This window comes from Tamandua tetradactyla, chromosome 6, assembly GCF_023851605.1.
Source record: "Tamandua tetradactyla isolate mTamTet1 chromosome 6, mTamTet1.pri, whole genome shotgun sequence".
In the NCBI taxonomy this organism is placed as follows: domain Eukaryota; kingdom Metazoa; phylum Chordata; class Mammalia; order Pilosa; family Myrmecophagidae; genus Tamandua; species Tamandua tetradactyla.
In genome coordinates, this window is record NC_135332.1 from 179,723,944 (window position 1) to 179,738,071 (window position 14,128).

At 47.0% G+C, this 14,128-nt stretch overlaps 1 long non-coding RNA gene across 4 annotated transcripts; it reads right to left on the minus strand.

Annotated features, from left to right (window-relative positions):
* Window positions 1-1,699: 1,699 nt before the first annotated feature.
* LOC143686527 (uncharacterized) lies at window positions 1,700-14,120 on the minus strand. Of its 4 annotated transcripts, none has more exons than XR_013177241.1 (3): window positions 14,014-14,120; window positions 8,983-9,229; window positions 1,700-1,916 (listed from the first exon to the last, which is right to left on the minus strand). It is a non-coding gene; the product is annotated as an uncharacterized LOC143686527 (long non-coding RNA). The 4 variants fall into 4 exon arrangements; XR_013177239.1 differs by lacking the exon at window positions 1,700-1,916 and adding an exon at window positions 5,532-6,173 and having other exon boundaries at window positions 8,846-9,229; XR_013177240.1 differs by lacking the exon at window positions 1,700-1,916 and adding an exon at window positions 5,535-6,173.
* Window positions 14,121-14,128: the final 8 nt, after the last annotated feature.

A 14,128-nucleotide genomic window follows, 5' to 3' on the forward strand; every position in this document is an offset into this window, starting at 1 on the left:
AACTGACATTAGTGAATAAAGTTGGAATATGTAATTGGTAACAGAGACCATCAGGAGATAGAAATAGGGTAAGATAGTGGGTAATTGGAGCTGAAGGGATACGGACTGTGCAACAGGACTGGATACAAAAACTCGGAAATGGACAGTACAATACTACCTAATTGTAATGTAAATATGTTAAAACATTGAATGAAGCTGCATGTGAGAATGATAGAGGGAGGAGGGCTGGGGACATAAATGTAATCAGAAAGAAAGATAGATGTTAAAGATTGAGATGGTATAATCTAGGAATGCCTAGAGTGTGTAATAATAGTGAAATGTACAATGTACAAATTTTAAAAATGTTTTTGCATGAGGAAGAACAAAGGATTGTCATTAATGCAGGGTGCTGAAAATAGATGATATCTCATACTTTAAAATGTCACATTATGTGTGAGACTAAAGCAAAAAATGTTTATTTTTTACAAAATTTAGATTTTGACTAGAGCATTTCCTAATATAACTAATGTCAATAGTTTGATTGAATGTCATAAGTACTTGGAATCTCAGGTAGCACATGAGATTTTGTTGGTTTGTCCAGAGTGATCCCCTGATGAATCCCAGAATGATTTGATCAGTGACTGAAAAAGTATTTGCAAGCCCCCTTCAGGGAATGGTGAGAGTGGGGAGAAATTCAACCTCCCCAAGATGAATTCTTGATGTTCTCACAAGCAGTGTGGACAACCGAAGCTGTAGGCTGAGCGCCCAGTCTTGGGGTTTGTTCACATGAAACTTAAACCCACAAAAGATAGGTCAAGTCTACTTAAAATTTAGGCCTAAGAGTCACCCCCAAGAGAGCCTCTTTTGTTGCTCAGATGTGGCCTCTCTCTCCAGCCAATATGATGAGCAGTCTCACCACCCTCCCCCTCTCTGTGTGGGACATGACTCCCAGGGGTGTGGACCTTCCTGGCAACGTGGGACAAAGATCCTGGAGTGAGCTGAGACTCAACATCAAAGGAATGAGAAAAACCCTAGAATGAGCTGAGAATTAACATCAAGAAACTGAGAGAAACAGCCAAAATGTTTGGCTGAAAGACCAAAAGGGGGAAGAGTAAAATGAGGCAAAGTATCAATGGCTGAGAGATTCCAGACAGAGTCGAGAGTTTATCCTGGAGGTTATTCTCACGCATTAAGTAGATATCACCTTGTTGTTCAAGATGTAGTGGAGAGGCTGGAGGGAATTGCCTGAAAATGTAGAGCTGTGTTCCAGTAGCCATGTTTCCTGATGATGATTGAACAATGATATAGCTTTCACAATGAGACTCTGTGAATGTGAAAACCTTATGTCTGATGCTCCTTTTAGCTACTTTATCAACAGAAGAGTAGAACATATGGAATAAAAATAAATAACGGGGGAACAGATGTTAAAATAAATTCGGTTTGAAATAGTGGTAGGTGAAGGCGAGGGTTAAGGGGTATGGTACGTATAATTTTTTTTTCTATTATCGTTTTATTTCTTTTTCTGTTGTCTTTTTATTTCTTTTTCTAAATTGATGAAATATACTAGGAAATGATGAATATGCAATTATGTGATGATATTAAGAATTACTGATTGTATATGCAGAATGGAATGATTTCTAAATGTTTTGTTAGTTAATTTTTTTTTAATTAATAAAAAAATAAAAAATAAAAAAAAACAAAAAACATTCTAGCTGCCGAAGGAAAACCGACCTGGCAGGTTGTGCCTGTTAGAGCGGACTGCAGTGGACAGCCGGTCTGCAGGGAGATGCAGGGTGGGGTCCTGGAGGAAGGTAGCCCTCAGTGAGCCCGTGGTCCCTGCTGACTCTGGATCCACACCTCTGGGTGGCAGTCAGCCGGAGGACCAGCTGCAGCTGTGGCGAGGAGCCTTCTCGGGGGGAGTGGTGATGAAGGCACATCTGGGAGAAGAGAGATTTGGGGTGATTGAGGCATGGAACAAAGACACAGGAATAAAAGAAACAAAATGAAAAAAGAAACTAAAAGGGTTTTGTTTGGCTGTTTTTTTTCCCTTAAACCGAGAAAGCGGAGTTGCAGTGGGGATATGAGCCACTGAAGCAAGTGTTATGTCTTCTTATTCAGCTGGCTTTTATTCTGCTAGGGATGCCGTTCTCTCTTAAAAGTCTTTGATTTCTGTTGAGAGCCCATGAGTCACTTCAAAACCTCGGAACACCTCACTCTTCTTTCTTCAGGAAGATCAAGTCACAAGCCTCATGTAATAACACCTAGAATTTTTAAGCCCTTGCCAGGCCTGGTTTGAATGGAATCACGTGGATTGTCATAAGCAACCTTACTACCAAACCTATTCGAGAGAATGTGTTACTGTTTCTGTTCTGCAAGTGAGTAAACTGAGATTTGGTGAACTTTTAAGTTGTTCTAAATTACCAGCTAGTAAGTGGGGAATCTAAGCTCCCAAAGAGGAAGGGGTGGCTCCGAGAAGGTAAGACCTTCTTGCAATATTCCTCTATTACACTTTCCTCCTATTTCAGCATAAAGGAAAGGACCTCCCGCATCTTTAAAGAGAGCAAGGCCATCTGAGCACTCGGAGGGCTCCCTGTGTGGGGCTTTGTTGGCAGCAGAGACCTTCCAAGTTGTGGCGATTTCACTTTTCAGTCTCAGCTGGTCAGCAGTTTCCTCACCTCTTTCTCAGCAAGAGAAACATAAGGGGTCCCACCCTATGCTGCTTGTGAACCAGGAAAATAGAGAGGAAGTGCTCAAAGGAGCACTTATGACCTCAGTGTGGGTAAAAGGCAGAGGGAAGAAGGATGCAGAGAACAGGACAGTCCTGGGAACGGGCCCTCAGCAGTTCAGGTAAAAGTGGACAGAGGCATCTTGGGGCCTGGGGTGATGTGACGGGGTCAGGGCGGCTGGTGGGGTCTTCTCCATAGCCCTGAACATATGCCCCCTCCACTGACAGCTTCCTTCCCCGAATCCCCTGGATTCCAACAGCCTGAGGGTAGGGCCTGGATCTTTCTTTCTCCCCATTGTATGTCTAGGCTCAGCTCAGCGTCTGCAAGGCCCTCACACGGTCATCCGCACAGCATGAACGCAGCAGGGACCAGGCTGTGAGCTGCAAAGGGGCATGGCCGTCAGGCTTCCTGCTAAAATGGACATAGCCCCAACCAAACGGCAGCGCAGGAAAGGAGCTCTAGGGGTCATAGAAAGAAAAACACTTAGGGTTTGGACAGATCCAAGCAATGCTCAATCTAGCCACTCAAGACTGTCCGCAGTGCTCTTTCCCTCCCCAGGCTCGGCTCTTCTGCATCTGGGCACAGTGCTTAGACCCATGTGGAAGGTGGGAGACGGCGGCCACCGCACCCCGGGCTGTGTCCTTGTGCCAGGGCCTGAGGATAAGGGGCAGCATGGGTCACAGGGTTGGCTAGGCAAAGGTCACCTGAGGTCAAGAGGGGCAGTGCCCACACACTCCATGGGGAGGGGGTCCCCAAAGGGGCACTTGCCACATGAAGGCACATTTCCATTCCTAACATATAGCTGTTTCCATCTGCGTTTCACCTTCGTGAGTTTAGGCTGACTTGGCGCCCATTTGGCAGGGCAGGGAGGGGATCCCCCATGAGGGGCGAGGCCAGGAAGGGGTCCCCACAAGAGGCGAGGCTGGGCTCCAGGCGGCCCTGCTGTGAGGCTGAGGGGGCACCGGGAGTGGGCGGGCGGGCAGGGTGTGGGCCTGCAGAGTGGACGGAAACACGGTGAGCGTTGTGACGGGAATTAGGAAGGGGCAGTGATGGGAAATCAGTGGGCCGCTGCTCATGACTGGGAACGGGGAGGAAAGAGCACCTGTCCGTCACCTGGGGATGCTCAGCACTCTGCTGTGCCCCATGCCCCTCGCCTGTAAGAGCCTTACGAGCTCTAAGTGACAGGGTACCTAAGGAGGGCACGCTGGCCTGTGTTAGGTATTGGGGGTGTGCTCGCCCCTCACTTCCAAGGCGTCCTCTCTAGACAGGGACACGATGGCTTCCCACTGCTTGGCTCGTAGGATTGACAAGGAATTGCACATCCTTAACTCTACCTCTTACTCTCTGGTTTTTGTGGGGGTCAGTGGGTGGGGAATGGAGGGTGAGGGCAGCTCTGTGTCTCCATGCTGTAAACTTTATGGGGGAGAACACTCTCGCTGGGGAAGGATGTGCGGATTTTTCTAATCACGGAGATTGGTATTAGGAAGTCCTCTTGATTACAGATAATAAACCACATTTTCCGGTTTCAGCTTTTATTGAAAAACAAAGGTGACACTGTGACCTCTACATAGTTTACTTTTTTATCTCTTGATTTGTTCTCAAATTGTTCTTAAATTGGGTGGAGTGTTAAACCCCAACATCAAGCATTCAATATAACTTGTCTTTTAATCCTAATGGTAATTGTTGTGATTATCGTGCATCTTCTCAATGTTTCTCAAAGAGGGGTGCCATGAAGCACCTGCACTAGGTCACCCTGGGCGGGTGCTTGGTAAAGTTCAGGTGCCAGCTGTCGCTCTAGACTTAGTCAGAATCTCGGAGGGAAAAGAAGGATACAGCCCAGGATTTTTCATTTTTAAAAGCACTCCAGGTAATTTTTAGGCCTACTAGGACTTGAGAACCACTGCATTTTCTTATTTCACTCCCACTAGAGTCACACAAAGAAGACAAAGAATAACAGTTTTTTATTTCTTTTAAAAGTGACGGACCTCAGGCTTAGAGAAGAAAATTGGTAATTAACCGCCCAAGGCCATGCAACCCTTCAGTGGTGGGCATGACACCTGCGCATCTGCCTAAAGCACTAGCTGTGCATGTTTGAGGCCCTTCTTTGTCCTTATGACTGTGAAGAGCTCTGAGGCGAAACAAAAGTGTAAGAATGGACTCTGAACTCACATTGGCTGCAAATTAATTGGGGTCATGAGAGGCACATGCATGGAAGAATAAAGAGTCCGGAAATCGGCACTGGTTTCCAGACAAGGGACACAGACCAGGAGCTATAGTGGCTCAGAGAAGGGAGAGTTAATCTGGGACTAAATTGGAGAAAATTCCGGATGGAGAAGATTCCAAGAAGGAGGTGGGGTTGCAGATTGAAGCTCTGGAATGAGGCAGGTCTGTGTAGGTTAGGGGGGTGGGTAGGGAAAACTGTTCCAGGTGGGAGGGTCGGAGCAGCCCACACCGAGCATGGCGGCAGGACACTGAAATCCGGCTGGCCACCAGCATCAGTCCCTCAGCTGGCAGGCGGTAATGACTCGGGCCTGGCTTATTAAGCACATTTGAAAATTGGGTGAATTGCTTGATTTGGTAAAAAATTACATGGTCCATTTAATCAGGCCTCCTTTAAGAATAAATGCCATTAAACACCAATTAGCTGCCCCTGCAGCCTGACTGGGTGAAAATTATTTCCTTGACAAAATACAAAGCATTTTTAAGGTCAAACATGGTGAATCAAAATACCACGGCTGCCCTGGGGTAATAGGCCCATGAAAGCTCGCCTTGTTTCCATTCACTGAAAGGCTTCATTTTGTGTTGCAGCTAATCAGAACTCGAAGGGCCTTCTTCAGAGAAGAATCTTAAGGCCCTGTGTGTCTCCTCTTTCTGCTGCAGGAGTGGAAAATAAAATAACCAGAAAGCAGACACAGACACACCCAGTCACACACTGGTACATCAGCCTGCTGATCTGTTATGGGAATGAGAATGTCTGCTTTGCCCTGTTAGCCCAGGGCTCATGTTACAGCGCTCCAGGCCCTGGACAGAGAAGGCAAAGCAGAAAATGCTAAGGCTGTGACGTGGGCAGACTCATTTACTTTATTGTATTCAGTATTTTTTCTTTAACTTCTGAGTGACATACAGTGTTATTGCAGAAAAGTGCACGTAAGTATACAGCTGGATGCATTTTCACAAACTGCAATCGCCCATGTTGCCAGCACCTAGATCAGTGAACAGAGCGTTGGCCTTCCCAGAAGGCCCTCCGCCGCTTTCTTTCCTTCACTGCTGCTGCTGCCTCAACCCCGTGGATGGTTACTGCCCTGACGTCCCACAGGAGACGGTGCTTTTCCTGTTCTGTGCTTTCGATGAATGGCACGCTGCTGGTGCTTTCTGTAGCCTCTGGCTTCTTTGGCTCAGCTTAGCGAGGATTCTTCCCTCATGCTGTGTGGGCTTGTAATATGTCACTCTCGGCACTGTACAGTGTTTCTGTGGACGAATGTGTCACAATTTATGTGCATATGTTTTGGTTCATGGGTCTTTGGGCAGTTTTTCATTTGGGGCTATTATGACCAATGCTATTGTGGACAGACCTTTTCTTGAGCTGATGTCTGTTAATGTGGCTCTAACTGGGCCCGAGAGTCCTGTGGCTCAGGGTATGTAGATCTCAAGTTTTGCTGGAGTGTACGTGACCTCATTATCGTGTGATATATAAATATAAGTAATGTTTTCACATTTGACATATATATATACAGTGTTTATATAGTATAGATATGTATTTTTATATGTATGTCTTAGTTTGCCAGGCTGCTTTGACAAACACTGAATGGGTTGGCTTAAACATCAGGCATTTATTGTCTCATGGTTTTGAAGGCTAGGGGTCTGAAATCAAGGCCACAGTCATTCTCTCCCAGGGTCAGGGGTTTGCTGGTGAGGGCCAGCCTCACACATGGCCATCTCTCTCTCCTCTCTGCCTCCTTCTGACTCTGACTTCTTGTTCCGTCCTCCGGCTTTCCTCTTCATAAGTCCTCCAGTTGTATGGACTAAAACCCACCCTGATACCATTTACTATCCCTTTTGGGACCTGAGCATGCCTTTTGTGGGTGATGTGATTCAATCCCCCAGTATATGCAAAACCTTTCTGTCTATTCCCTTTAGACCATCAGTTCCTTGAGTGCAGGAAGTGCTTGGCACAGAGAAGTTCCCTTATATGTTTAACGAAGGAATGGAGGAACAAGCTCAGAGCTCGGGCAGCCTGGATTCCAACCAGTTAGGCCCATCAGGAAATCATATGGCACCCCCTCCTTATCTTTACAGGGTAGGGTATTCAATTCCTGTTTTTCATCCGACTTCTTGTTAAAGACATTCAGTGTCTACTTGACCCAGACTGGAATTCCGATAACCATATCCCCCCAATAGAGAGAGCGTTCTAATTGCAATCAGTAAAATCAAGCCACAATTAAGAGTTCATAAATTGCCATGTTAGTAGAAAAGCATTTCCATCTCTCTGGTCATCGCCCCCTGCCCCCTGTTCCCCACCCCCCCACCCCCCCCACCCCCCACCCCCCACTTCTGTGTCCATGTTGGACATTTTCCCATGTTTCACTTAATTTTTAAGTGTTGACTAAATATATTCTTTCATGCTTTTATGGTAAGCTGTAATCTAAATAATGCAAACTAGTAAATATAATGTGAACACAGTTTCTCTTTTTAAAAATCAAGTACATTTCAAATAATTTGGTCAGGTATTCAATTCCTCTACCCGGGGTAACATGGGAAAATTAGGTCTTAGATGGCAATTTCATTCTGTGAGTCAGATGGCACAGCATCTGAACAGAAATGGCTTTGGGATTTCAGGGAATGGTTTCAACCGTCTTTTCACCGTCAAAGTCAATTCCTTTCATGGTCAGAATTGGTCTCTGACTCTCACTGGCTGCGCTGCATATCTGTAGCAGCTTTAGTGTGTGCCCAGAACAAATGTTGGGCAGCAGATCTGGACCCAGCTGCACCCTGGAGCCAAGCCCAGCGGACCACAGCCTGAAGCACAGCCACCACCCTGCCCAGCCTCGGCCACTCAAGTCACAGTCAATCTGCAGACCTGCCTGCCTAGGAAAAAAAGGCTTCTGTTGTAAGCCACTGGATTTTTTTGTTATGTAGCATTACCATGGCAATAGCTGACAAGTACACCATATTTGACCTACAGTTTCCTTATTTGGAAAATGGGAATAATCAGCCTCATAGAGTTATCATAAGGACTGAATGAGCTGTGTGCAAACCGAGGGCATGTAAAGACCAAGCAGGTCATTTGGTGAAGCAAGATCAGGCCTAAGACATGAGGAGTTGTTAGAGATTGTGTCAGACTGATGACCTCTAGCATGGACAGCTCATAAACATGGCCCGCTATTAACAGAGCTTCATTTTTTAAAAGAAAAGATAAAATATTTATCTTTTTATAAAAATGTATCAGTTCCAGACCCTGGGAGTATGTTTGAGGCCTTTTTGCTTTGTATTGGAATGCAATGTGGTCTAGGGAACTAGCTGACTGGGTAAGGGTGGGCTCTGAATGTCAGACTGAGAAGAGAAGAGTGAACTCCATCTAATAGACTATCAGTTCCAAAGGAGACAGGCTGGATGAATGCCTGGCAAGGGGAGAGGCCTCTGTGGGCAGCTGGTAATTCTTTTCAAGTAATGGTGATAATCAACTCCTCTTGCAGACACCATATCTGTGGTGTGATGCCATCTAGCTAGGGCCGAAGTTTGGGCTATAACCAGAACCCCTGAGTGTTAGCTGTCTGGAATCTGCCTTCCTCCATGGGTACTGTAGACTCTCTAAAATAAGAGATTCCTTGTTTGGGTTGATGAGGCATCTTCAACTAAAGATCTCCAGAGTTATAGTCATCAACTCACAATATTCCTCCTGATTCTCTAAGGAGGGCCCAGAAACCTCCCATCATCTTGGACTCTTGTTCCCCATACCCCCTTGTCCCTTCAGCCTGTTCAGCACCCCTTCTATGGCTCCCCACTTCTCCACCTGTCTTACCCCCATCATCTCCACCTGGGATAGTCACTTTAGCGCTCATAGTCCTGCCTCTTTTATCACCTCCCTCAGTCTGTCTTCTCTTTTTCACTCTGGTGGTCTCGCCCCTTTCTCCCCCAGTTACCTCTGCAGTCTCGCCTACTGCTTGCTTTCTCCAGTGTACACCAAGTGGCCGCAGCTTCCAGAGCACACCGTGCTGCTCCACCCCTTCACACCCTTACACTCTTTTTGGACTTTCTCTCTGTTCTCCATCTTACTGACCCCTCTTCTTCAGGAACCTTCTCAGGTTACTTCTTTGTGAAGACTTCCTTGGTTGTCCCAAGCAGACCTGACCAGTTTACCGTTTGTGCCCCCATCTCCTTCCCATGAAGGAGTAACAACAGCGAGAGCAATACTAGTCACCACTGACTAAGCACTGTCTGCCAGTTGCTGTGTTTGGTGACTTATGGTTATGCTTCATGGGTTCATTTCATCCTTACACCAACTCTTTGACACAGATATTATGATCCTGTAAAGAGAGGAGAAAGAAAATTGATGCTTAGAGAATTTAAGTACCCTGTTCAATGTTCCGTGGATAGTAAGTGGCAGGGCTAATATTCATCGTGTCTCTACACCAAGGCCTAAGTGCTTAATCATTGCATTAGAGGACCTAGAAGTGTGCCCAGCACATAGCAGGCCCTAAATAAATGTTGGCTAAGGGAATGAATGAACACACACTGTCGTTTGTTATTCATTTATTTTTTGTAAACATACCTATGTCTTGATGACTGTGTGACCTTGAGGCTAGGAACTGTCTTGTTATTTTTTAACACCTTTTGGACCAAAGTGCTTATAACGTAGTAGATGTAGGCCAAATAGAAAAGTATGTAGTGAGACAGATGGATAAATGAAAGAAATAAAGGAAGAGTGATGAAGTTGTATTTGAGAACATTTTGGGGGAGGGTATGATAGAAGATGGAATTCTTTCCTTGTTAAACCAAAGAGCACCTTTATCTCCTGACTTTCCTCAGTGGCACTGAGATATGCATTTGTTTCAGTGGATGGAGTCAAGGCCCTACATGTGTGATTGTCATCCACTGTCTCCGAAGAGTTACCTCCTTAGCTTAGGAGATCACAGCTGTCCCCAAGTCCAGTGGGAGCTGTCTCTAGACAAGATCGTTTGTCATGACTTTAATCTGAAGCATTTGCATTCTTTGGGGGACTGTGTCTGGGGAGCTTTTAGTGAAAAAAAAATGTCCCTTTGAAAGGGGCTTCCCCCCCACCCCCAGCCCTTTTCTTTTGTCGTCTGATGCTGGAGAGGCCAGATAAAGAGAATGTTTATAATTAATTCCTCACACCTCTTGTTCACGGAACCTTATTGAGGGAACTTTGAGGCAAATTGTTTTTTTTTAATTGTCCGCTGGGAAGAATAACAGGATCTGAGATTTAAGCAGGACTGGTCCTGGGGGTGAAGAAGTAGGCTGCAGCAAGAGCTGCATGATCGAGCATGCTCAGAATACGCCACTGGCTAGAAATACCTCCTTTAGGAAAATTGAGCACCACAGAATCTACTTTGAAGAGTTGTAGGCAGAGGCTACTAGTTTCTAGAATAATCTGAGTGAGATAAACAAGCATAGATTCCCTGTGATCTTGGCATGCAGGTTTATAGTGAGTTGGATGTTTATGGTCCTTTACAGTCTTCAGGTCCTGTGATAGGCATGACTTCACAGAGCATGCACAGCAACCTGTGGGTTGGGGCTCATTAGCCTCATTTTAGGATGCAATGAGCTGTGTTTCATCATGTTCTGGCTTAGTGGGGATCTTAAGGTGGTTCCCATCAAGACCTTCCAAGTCTGGTTCAGAGACTTTCCCATTAAAATCCCATTACCATCAAAATCACCATCACCACCGTCATTGCTGCTGCCATTATCAGCATCACTGTCACTCTCACCAGCATAACCATCATCACCTTCAGCTCCACCACCAGTACCACTGCCATTGCTAGTCCCATGACAGCCAACACCACCACCATTTCCCTCACCCACTGCCACCACTGACTCTGCCACCATTCTGTCTCCACTGCTATCATTTCCACCACTATGGCCACCATGTCATCACCATCATCATCCAAGCCAACACCCAGCACCATCTGTACTACCAGTACCATAAGCACAGTCACCACCAAACTAGGTGCTCAGAGATGGATTGGATTTTTCAGGGGTTTACAAGTACCCTGGCAACTCATGTAATGGTGGTGATAGCGGTTTCCTATTGCCTGGAGAGGGAGCAATATCTAGGGCCCAGCTGGGATTCACCAGTCAACAGAAGAAGTGCTGTACTGTCCAAAGAGACTTTCTGCCATGCAACATCAGGAAGAAGAGTCAGCAGAGCTCCTGGTGCCAAGGTGTGCACTCACTTAGAGGTGCCAATGTCCATGCAGTACCTGGGTGCTGGCAGAGATGGTGCCATAGGAGGGAGGCTGAACTGTCTCTATACTCAGTCACTGCCTCTTTTCCCATGGTCTTGCAGATCTGTCTCCTTCTGGATATTTTCCACCAAAACTCATTCCTCATGTGTCCTCTGTCTCTTTTGTCCCCACATCCCCAGTAGGGCAATTATGCTCTCAGCTTGGGTGGTGGGTGGGGAGACCCTTGCTTTCCAGGCTTTCAACCTCAGCAGGAAGGGATTGTTTTCCTTTTCTCCTTTTGCTTTCAGCTGTACTGTCCCTTTCTGGTAGTAATGTGCATCTAGCTCCTCACTGTTTACTGGCGTCTGGGCATTTAGTCAGATTTCCCTGGGTGTTCGACCCCACAGGTTGAAAGATTTTTCTGTGCAATCTCTGGGTTCTGTTTTTCTTATCCTGCCCAGTAGGTGGTGCTCGTGGCACACATTTGTCTACGGGTTCCACCAGTGAAAGTTGCTGTGGGTCCTTTAAGTCTGGAAAATTCTCGCCGTAGGGGAGGTTCGGCAGCCGAAGCGTCTTGGAAGAGTGCCAGCCGGCCTGGGGTTCCGAATGCGGGGAGGGTCGCCGGCCGCCGCAGCACGGGAGAGCGTCCGGCCGAATTAGCTAGTCGGCCCGGGGTGCCAAGTGTGGCGGGAGGGCGCCAGCTGTCGCAGCCCGGGAGAGTGCACCGTTCCCAGCCGGACTGGGGAGTCACGTGTTTGGAAGGGATCCCCCGGTCACTGTTCTCCGCAGTCTGGGGATTTCCGACCCAACTCTCTCAGTTGGTCCGGGAGGCCTCGCGTGGTGGGGGCACCAGCCGCCGCGGCCTAAGGGGACCGCCTGTCCAATTCTACCAGCTGGCCTGGGAAGGTGGAAGGGAGGGACTCCAGTCGCTTGCCGTCCCACCCAGGAAAGCCCGTGCCCCTTGGTGATCTCACCGGAGCTGGTTCTCCCAGATAGTCAGCCGTTCCAGGATGGGGTACGCCGTCCCTTTGCTCTCCCTCGTGGCTCCGGGAGCTGCTCTGTATTATCTCCACTCCCCCAGTAGCTGTTCTGGAGGAGGAAAGGTGAGGCTGGCAAGGCTGTGGAGGCCGGTGGCGGAGGAGCCGGTGAAGGCGGAAGAAGGGAGAGGAGGGCGGGCGGGTCGGCTGCTGCGGGGCGTGGGCGCCGCGCGGCGGGCCGGCGGACAAAGAAAGAGGGGAGAGGAGGGCAGGCGGGTCGGCTGCTGCGGGGCGTGGGCACCGCGCGGCGGGGCGGCGGACAAAAGCTCCTCGCTGTTTAAAACTGGATCTTGGACCTGCAGAATAGCATCTCCTGGGGAACTCATTAGAAACTGCATCTCAGGCCCCACCCCAGACCAACTGAGTCAGAATCTGCATTTTAACAAGATTTGTTGGGGATTCCTATGGACCAAGCTGCCTGGTTGAGGGAGGGCAAATGATGAGAATATTGCAAAAGAGTTATAAATAAACCTGGGGTTTCATAAATATTTGCCATACAGATAAGAGAATTGCAGTTCAGAGGGGGATTTATGTGCTTCATATCCCGCTATTTAGAAAATGATAGAGCAAACTGAGACCTTAGACTTCTGCCTCCAAAGCATGAGTTTCTTTCATCACCGCTTGCGACCCCTCACTGTCCAGGTCAGACCACCCTTCTGTGTCCCAGAATTGAGGGCCGACAGGCAGGCGGCACTGGCAGAGATACCCAGCCAGCCTCAGGAGCCTGCAGGACAAGTGCTAGTGGGAAGGACAATGCCAGTCACACGGCGTTAGAAGAATCCTCAAGTAATGTCCCTCCCCATCTGTGCCTGTTTATTTTCCTCGTAGCTCGAATCACTGTCTGACATTATTTTATTTAAGTGTTTGCTTATTTCTTATTTTTACTCCCACTAAGATATAATTTCATGAGGTCATGGACCTTTTCCACCTGTTTGTGCCTCTGTCCTCAGCTTTGGAACATGAAAGTTGCTTAATAATTATTTGTAGAGCGAATAAATGTAAGAGAATTAAGGTCCTCACAATTAACATGATTTGTTAGCATCATTTGTTAAAGTCACAAAGGTAGGGAACTATGTGCCATGCACTTCCTGAGGGGCTCTGGATGTCCAGCTGCTGGTGGCAGGGATTATTCTCGTTTCCTCCCAGGGTGGAGGTCCCAAGTGACAGCTGGGAAATAGCCACAGAGTCATCCACAATAACATTTGCTGTGTTTGCTGGACTCAGGATTGAACGTGGGCCTTTGACACTTACTTTGGTTTTAGGTGCAGGAAAGTGATAAGAGAAGGAAGGGAGGGAAGATTTGTTCATCTATACCAAGCATCGACTCTATATCAGAGAGCAGGAGGAGAAATCTGTTGCATTATCTCTTTTACTCTACCCAACAACTTTATGTAGAACAGGTATCATTATCTCAGAGTTTTGCTGAGGAGTTCGATGCCAACGAGCTCTTGCCTAGAATGGAGCTGATACATATTTTGAGATCAAAACTATTTTATTCCAAAATCTATGTTTTTTATCATATATCATTTGTCTCTATGTTCCTTTTTATTTAAAGGAACCAGTCTCTATAGAACAGTGAGCAAAATATGCATTCATTTTAACTGTAGTTTTAGCATAAGGAAAAGTACTAAGTCATATAAAGCTGATATCATGGATTTATTGTAAGGCAACCATCTTCATGTTTTTCTGTGGACCCCGTCTGCATCTGCTCAATCTCCTGTACCTTCTCCTCCTTCTACCTCAGATAAAGAGTCCTCAACCCTTATAGGATCCTCACTGCCAAGAGATTCACCCATGTTCTGTATTCGTCGCTGCCTCAGCAGCAGATGCTGTTTGGTATTTCTAGAAAGGTTTCCAATGAGGACTTACATTGAACTTAGTTTTTGAAATCCCTGTCCCTTCTAGGCAGACCAGGAGGTTTAGATCAGATGGCCTTGGGTCTGAATCCCAGCTCAGACATGGTTTCGTTGTGACCTCGTGGGGG